Genomic DNA, 7,739 nt, shown 5'->3' on the forward strand with positions numbered 1-7,739 from the left:
AGTGCGCTATACAAATGCCGCTAATTGATTAACTAAGGTCTATAACCATATTTAGAATATCAGTGCCTTGTCTTATATTGAGAGGGAATTACAAACAGAATTTCAATACAATGGTGGTCTACTTGAAAGATCTAGAAATACTAACTGGGTGGCAGAGTTCTTTTAAAAAAAGTGGCTGTGTCTGTCATAGGATAAATAACATTTATTGAGCACTAAGGTGACAATTCCACCTATGACATTCACTGCAGGAACAATGCCCACCACCAAATATGTAAAAAGCAATACACCTGGCAGTTTGGGCTGGACTGTTTCCATTGGAACAGAAGCAAGGGAGAATTGTAAATGGCTTGCTCCTGTCTGGCTTCAAATGGTGGGCAAAAAAGAAAATAGCCTTCAGTGTGGCCTTGGTAATTGTAGCGGCTGAGATTAATTCAAGCATCCCACCCATCACCTTTAAGTTTTGTTCACCACCAGCTGTAGGCACAGGAAATGTATCCCGCTTGATGTTATATTGTCATTGCCTGCATAACTTGTCTACATAAAGGTTTTTCCAAGGAAGTTAGGAATATCATACTTATCTTTTAAATAAACTCAGTTACAATTTCAAGGCCAGTCCCATGGAGTATTAATTCTGTCAGACATTGTGGATACAGTTCATGCTAGACTGGGCTTTTGATCCACATCTCTCCCTTGTGGTAGCTCTACAATCTGGTGGAGCTGATGCTGGAGATGGACGATTAGGCTCTTTCAGATGCCAGTGAACAATATCACAAGTGGACGAGTTAATTAATGAAGCAGGCAAGGAGAGCCTGTCAAGAGGTAGGGAATGAGCTTTGTTCCACATAAAAATTCCTTTGCTGTCTTGCTTCAGGAAGGAAGTTAACAGCACAGAAAATGGATGAGAATGAAACTATGAGTGGGGGAGCTGTAGCCGATTGTTCTTGAATGCTCATATTGTCCAACACAGAAGCAGCGGGTCTGGGAAGCAAGCTACTAGGAGACAAAATGTAAAGCAGTAGAGTTAAAATTAAAGAAATTAAAGCATATCTGAGGTGGATATCATGATTTGGGCAAAGTGAAGAAAACTTACATGTAACTGATAAAAGTGATGATCTGCAATACACACATGAAGTACCATGAACTACAGCCCTTATTCTTTGGTGGATGGTGAAATTTGACTGTCATGAAAGCTATCTATTTTGTTGACTTGCTTTTTGTTTTTTTATCCAGTGGACTGAACAATTTGCAAGCCCACACGAGGTTCTCCATTTACTAACAGGTGCTTAGTACTCGATACTAGTTCTTCTGCAAGAAGATACATATGAAGTGTTGTCAAAGGATAGTAAGGGAAGAAACTGCCTGAGCATATCTGATTATGGGATGAATGAGGGTGGTGGTGGCAATGGATTGACATTTTAGAATTTGACTACTAACCCTCCCCTGTCATATTTATTTTGCTGGTCATATTTCTCTTATGCAGTGTGTAAAAGTGGGCAAAATTGTTTTTTTTTCAGCTGCGCTAAGCAGAACTGAATGCGTGGGCACGTGATCCTTTTTTGTGTGATCTTGTTCTACTTATCACATGTTGAAAAACCTAGGCAGTATCCAACAATAAGCCACAGATAATTGTGAGATTTCCAGCCCTTACAACTACTCTAATTGGGTATCACCTTTTCACCTTATTCTGATTGGATGCATGGGTAATCAATCACATAGCAGAACAGATAATTGGCCACTCTTCATACAAAAATAAAGCTCCCTTTGTTATGGGCACTCACATTAGATAATGGCAACCAATGCATATAGACGTGGGGAGCACATACCTCCCTAGACTAAGTTTTATAATACAGCTGAGAGGAGACTGAACACAACATGTTACGTAGGTTCATGCAAAGAATATATCCTTGTCCAAACGATCTTTGTAGATCCAGGCAGACCATTGTGCTTCTACCTAAAGAGCTCCTGCTGGCTATTCTGACAGATACTTTACATCGAAAACCAAACGGACTTGGAGCAGTCAATGCAAGTACATTAAACCATGCACACAAGTTGTTGCAGAGGGGGTGATGTACTTTAGTTCTCTTCAGAACCAGCAAGAAAAGCATGGTAGCCTCAAAGAGAAAAAAAGAAAAATTAACCCACACCCTGTGTGAAAACTCCCAGGATGTCAGTTCCTTTAGTTTTTGGTTTTAAAGAAACAAACTCCTGCCTTGGGATTTGTATTTTTTTTTGTAAAACAAAAATGTTTGCTGATTGGCCACATGAAACATGACAGCCTCTCATCAAACATTCAAGGCCTTCAGAATAGCCACTGTAACTGCAGCTCCTCTGAAGGCGTCTCCGCCAAGCAGGCATGTGGAGATCTCTAAACATGACTTGGAGGTGGTCCGCAAGTGCTACGAAAGTTAATACCTAGACTTCCTTGATAGATGGCTGGCCTTCTGTTTTTCTCTAAATCTACCCTTAGGGGCCGAGCATGATGGCGGTCGGAAGTGCCTCCGCGATCCTGGTGGAGGTGGTTGGCCTGACCAAACTCACTTCGGAAGCGGTCGCCCAGACCGCTGCATCATGATGCCAAAAACCCATTGCTTACTGGCCCACTCGGTTCCTCTGATTCCGACAGGAAATCCCGACCACGACGGACTAGGAAATGCAGAATGGAGCCATTCAGAGCAACTGCTGACCCTGAAACCGTCTGCCAATTACGATGCCTATTTTCTATGTGCCGAATCTGTCAGACCAACTACCTCGTCAGAGCAGGCGGAAGGGGAGTATATCAACTCGTCAAAACAACATGCTACCTGCGACACCTGCTGTGCAACTATGAAGTCCATTGTGCATGACATCCCTCTACTATACATCATCGATGAATATTACAATCCGAAACAACACAGCTGTCGCCACCGGTAATCAAGACACCTACCCCAACCAATTAACGTAACTACCAAGCGAAAGTCAATAGAGTAGAATGAGTCCTGTAGCTTGTTGAGTATGGCTAATGAGGGAATGTCATCTCCAGGTATCTATAGTCAGACTGGACAATACTGGGAGAAACACCATTTTTATGTTTGGACAGTAATATCCATAGCTACATATATGTATGTATGTCCAAATGTATGAGTGAGTGCACCACAGTACTAGAAGCAATATCACATGGCAACAGAACGTCAATGAACTAACAAAAGAATGTCCAAAGACACAAATGCACTGGCACCAGTGCTACTCCTAGATTAATCATTTGCACAGGCAGAACCTGAATATCTGAAATGCATATAAATACCACAAGATGTCATGTCATAGGAAGTCACATTGCAGGAAGTGACATCATTTACCATAATTACCTTGCCATTTTTCAAATGCAATTGCAAGTAGCACCTTATCTAGTCTGTATATCTTGAAATTGGCCAAAACATGTATAGATCCTTCATGAAAATGATGTCAGACTATATGGGTGCTCTACCAAGCAACAATACAAAACATCCATACTAATGGATGGAAAGGCTAGGCCTAGCTCGTTTACAATCTCGCATCTTATTTAACCTGATGCATCATTTTTGACAGATCAACACATGACTCTAAACACCAAACTGACTACTACTGACCAACCTGGCCGTTCACTCCCCCATCAGCCCAATTGCACAGTCCCACATCCTGTGTCCTGATGACTACAGCAGCGTCGGAGCAGGCATCCAGCAAACCCTCCGCTCTCCATTATCTCAGTCTCACCGCAGGGCAGGTAGCCAGGTCATCATAGGGAGTCACAATCAGCTTGGGTTGTTGGATGTATCTGTAAAAGCAACATTTGAAGGATCCAACGCATATCCATAGCAGAACTCAGACATATGAATACCTTCCAAACAATCTCTAGCACGCACCCAGGTCTGCTTGCATGCACACCTCACTCAAATACATTGGGCCACAACTATCTTGAGGCCCCCTATGCTTTGTCAGGCCAGGTTTACATGCCCCTGATGAATCTGTGGCATTTCTTCACCACTGTTCACTGAGGCCAGCAAGTGGGGAATAAAACAGGATACCTACCTGCACAGTCAGGACATGGTATCAAAATGTCCCACTTGGAGTCACAGAAATCAAAAAGGTCTAAAGTAATAAGTGTACACAGAGAGCAGGTCTCAAATCTGCAGGCACAAAAAGGCTGGTTCATGAAAGCCAACATTGGGGAAGGAAGACCCACATCTCAAAACTAAGACAATTTCTTACTTACAAAAGTAAGAGACAGAGAATTGTGTTTGCTTGCATATGGTTCAATGCATGTACCTGCACGCAAGTCACAAGGCATTTCAACATCCAAACAAATCCCTTACTATCAGCCCATCATCATGTCTCGGGCACAAACTGGGATGGATGTACATCATCTATGTTAAGTAGGCAATGCAAATCCGGTCAGCTGGGCATAACATGCATTCATCATTGAGTCAAGTATACCACAACAGGCGCATATGGTACAATATTGAACAACTCCAAAAACACGATAACCATAACAGGATGAGCACAGAGGGATCATGGACATTTCGAAGGTCAGCATCCCACATACCTCACAGTCCACACATGGGGGCAGTGAGACCGTGGCCTCAAGTACAATAGCATTGTCTACAGTCGATGTTGTAGCATATGTGGATTCTAAGAGACCCCCCTCCACGTGAATGAAGGAGGAGAAGTCAGGCACCCAGTCTGCCTCAAATGACAGAGCAGCTGCCTCATCTAGCCATGTCAAGACCACCTCTGATAGGTCAATGACCATGTGTCTGTGAGCCTGACCCTTCAAAGTCCTACACCTATCCAGTGGCTCTTCCTGTGCATCCTATAGATCCTGTAACAAGTTCTTATACTTCTTAGCAATTGCAATCCTGTGGAGGCAAACAACTCACTCCCTGCACTGCTCAGTAGCCTCAGCCCTTCCCCATTAGCGAGTCCCTGCAGCAAAGAGATGCAGTGTTGAAACCGCAGTGGCTTAACCATGCATGCAAATGGCCTGGTGTGTAATGAGCATTTACAAGTCCATCCTTTCATTGGATACCTTTTAAAACCTCATCTGCAGGAATATCCCTCTCTGCATCCCCTCCAATGGAAGAAGGTTGACCCAAACCCTCAGTGTGTCAAGTACAATTGTAACTCCGGACCACAGGTTCGATGCATACAGCCATACCCAGAACATATGTATCAAATCCAAATCACATGCATTACAATCTGTGCACAGAGGGCAGGACACAAACTTTCGGGGTCGGACAGCTGAGATGAGACATGCCCTGTGCTAGATGTCAAATTGAATGGACTGGGGTTTGGCATAGCGAGATACTGTACCCCGGTACTGCCTAGTGCATTTCCATTACTTGGCCTTGAGGGCTTGTCCAATATCAGTGTCTTATAGCCAGTGAGCGGGTGACAGTGGGTCACTCTTCATTTGTGCAAACACATCAACAAATGATGTCACTAGTCTCCGACCTGCAACCATGATGTGCAGGGAGTGGATTTTGGGGGATGCACCGATTCTGTGTCGGTGACCCTCCACAGGTGTCCCATCTCACCTATCACTGTGCCATGTTCCAAGAAATGGCCCCTATGCTCCCGGACACAGAATAGGTCCCCCACTGAGCTCAATCCCGTGTCTGTCCATGTCGTCAGTCCTTCCCAACAATGCTTCTATGGAAAAGTGCTATAAAGTGCAGAAAAACAGAAGGAGAGTACGGGATCATATCCCTCAAAAGCCACAGGCCCTTTTAGCTCAAATAACCCACTTTCAGCAGGCTGTCAGCTCCACAGGGAAGCTGCCCTCCAGGGAGCAACATTGATCCTGCCATCTCCTGTGCCCTGCATGTTGGGAACATGCCCACTACATACAATTGCCTCCCAGCTCAACATTACACCAGCCAGTGCAGTGGTCCTGCCACATAACATTCCATAAAAAACTGCACACCATAGACAGCCTTCACACAGGCAGATGCAGCTTACGCAGACACACACTTTTCATGCCAGCATTGCAGATCAACCCTCGCAGCTTGGTGTCCGATTCCCTGGAGGTAAAAGAAACACACATGATAGACGGAATGCAGAGCAACTCAAACATTCACCCCCGGTCAAGAGATATGGGTTAAATCCATGGTTCTTTTGCTCACCATGCCACCCCAGTTTAGACCCAGCCATATGAAAATCAGTCTTGACCCTGTGCCTCATGGGAACGGCCCAGTCTGAAGTGCTGAGCCAGGTCCTCCCTGGACTGGAAACAAGCATCCTGGGACCAGTTTCGGGGCATCACCCCTCATCAACTAGGCTAGCTTGAATCCAGTGGCACAGTGTGCTCAGGACCCACGTCAGGGAATACCGGGCATACTTAGGGCAAGAAAGCAAAAGACACAGACGCTGAACAAAATGCAGAGCAAATCAACTCCTTGGATGTGGCATGAGGCACAGACACTGCTAGGTGATGGCAAAAATACAAGATGTAGAGGAGCATTACCATCTTGGCAAGTGAAAGACATCCTTGGCCTGTAACTGGGGAAGTGATAAAAAAAGCCATGTGTGGATGTAAGGAGGATATGGCCCTGCTAAGTTTTATACTATGAGATAGTTTGCAGCATGACAGTTAGAGACTCCTACTGTTATATTTCATATAGGTACCCCAATATAGGCCCCGGTAACATCATATCCCTTCACCTACATTCTCTCCTATACTACATACATACCGGATTTGAAGGACTGACGTTTTATCTAGTTACCACACTGCCCACAGTACATAGAGTTTTTCCTTGAACAATAGCCTCTTAAATTATGCATGAGGATTCTTCAGTTCTTGGAAACTCTGCAGGACCACCATCTCCTGCATAATAACTATGTATAAAGTTCATTGCGGACGTCACCTTTCGTCCAACAATGATGCACCGAGATAGAACCCCTGGGGACACCTTAGGGTATATAAACATCCCATCTTGCTAAGATAGGCAGAGGAGATAAAGACTTCCAGGCCAATGCACTGCTGCAACTCGCTGTGCTTCCCGCATGCAGACACTCCAGCTAGCAGTGGTCTGACATCCATTGCGGGGTGTTCAGCTCGAGACCAGAATGGATTCCCACAGTCTCGCATCAGGTAGTCGGGTTGGCTTTATCCTAGAGGGATTCTTGGCTTAACACCTACACACATGCTATGTACACTTAGGTACATCTAGATAGGGTCGCATCGTAGGAGTACGCATCTTTTACTGTCATGTATTTTATATACTTGCCTGTACTTACGATTTGGGCAAAATGGTAGAAACGTACCATCTGTTTACCCTTTTAGTACTTCTAATCATTTATCTATGCTACTGTCTACTGGTAATTTCAGTGCACTTATTTTACACTAGAATAATGACAGTTCAATAAATGCTTATTGAAAACGTCCCAATCGTTTATTCTGTGTATGTCTCTGAGAAAAAGTAAGCACGGTCCTGAGAGATCAGGGTTGTCATGTTCAATAGTTGCCGAGAACTATTCTCTCCTTGGTAAGAGGGGTTATAGTTGCATTGCGAGCTCGCTGGTACACAGGCTAACATACCCGGTGGGGGTGTCTGGAATCAGTCTGGACACCAGTCCTACCGTGCATGTTATCCACAAGAACAGATCCTATATCTGTTTATAGCAACTACACAACACTAAGTGCCAAAACACATGAAGCTCACGTATACCCCTCTGCTCACCCGCCATCACCTCTTGTTGAGGATACTTGACAAGGAGGGGAAAAACAC

This window comes from Triturus cristatus, chromosome 12 (genome assembly GCF_964204655.1).
Source record: "Triturus cristatus chromosome 12, aTriCri1.1, whole genome shotgun sequence".
NCBI lineage: Eukaryota > Metazoa > Chordata > Amphibia > Caudata > Salamandridae > Triturus > Triturus cristatus.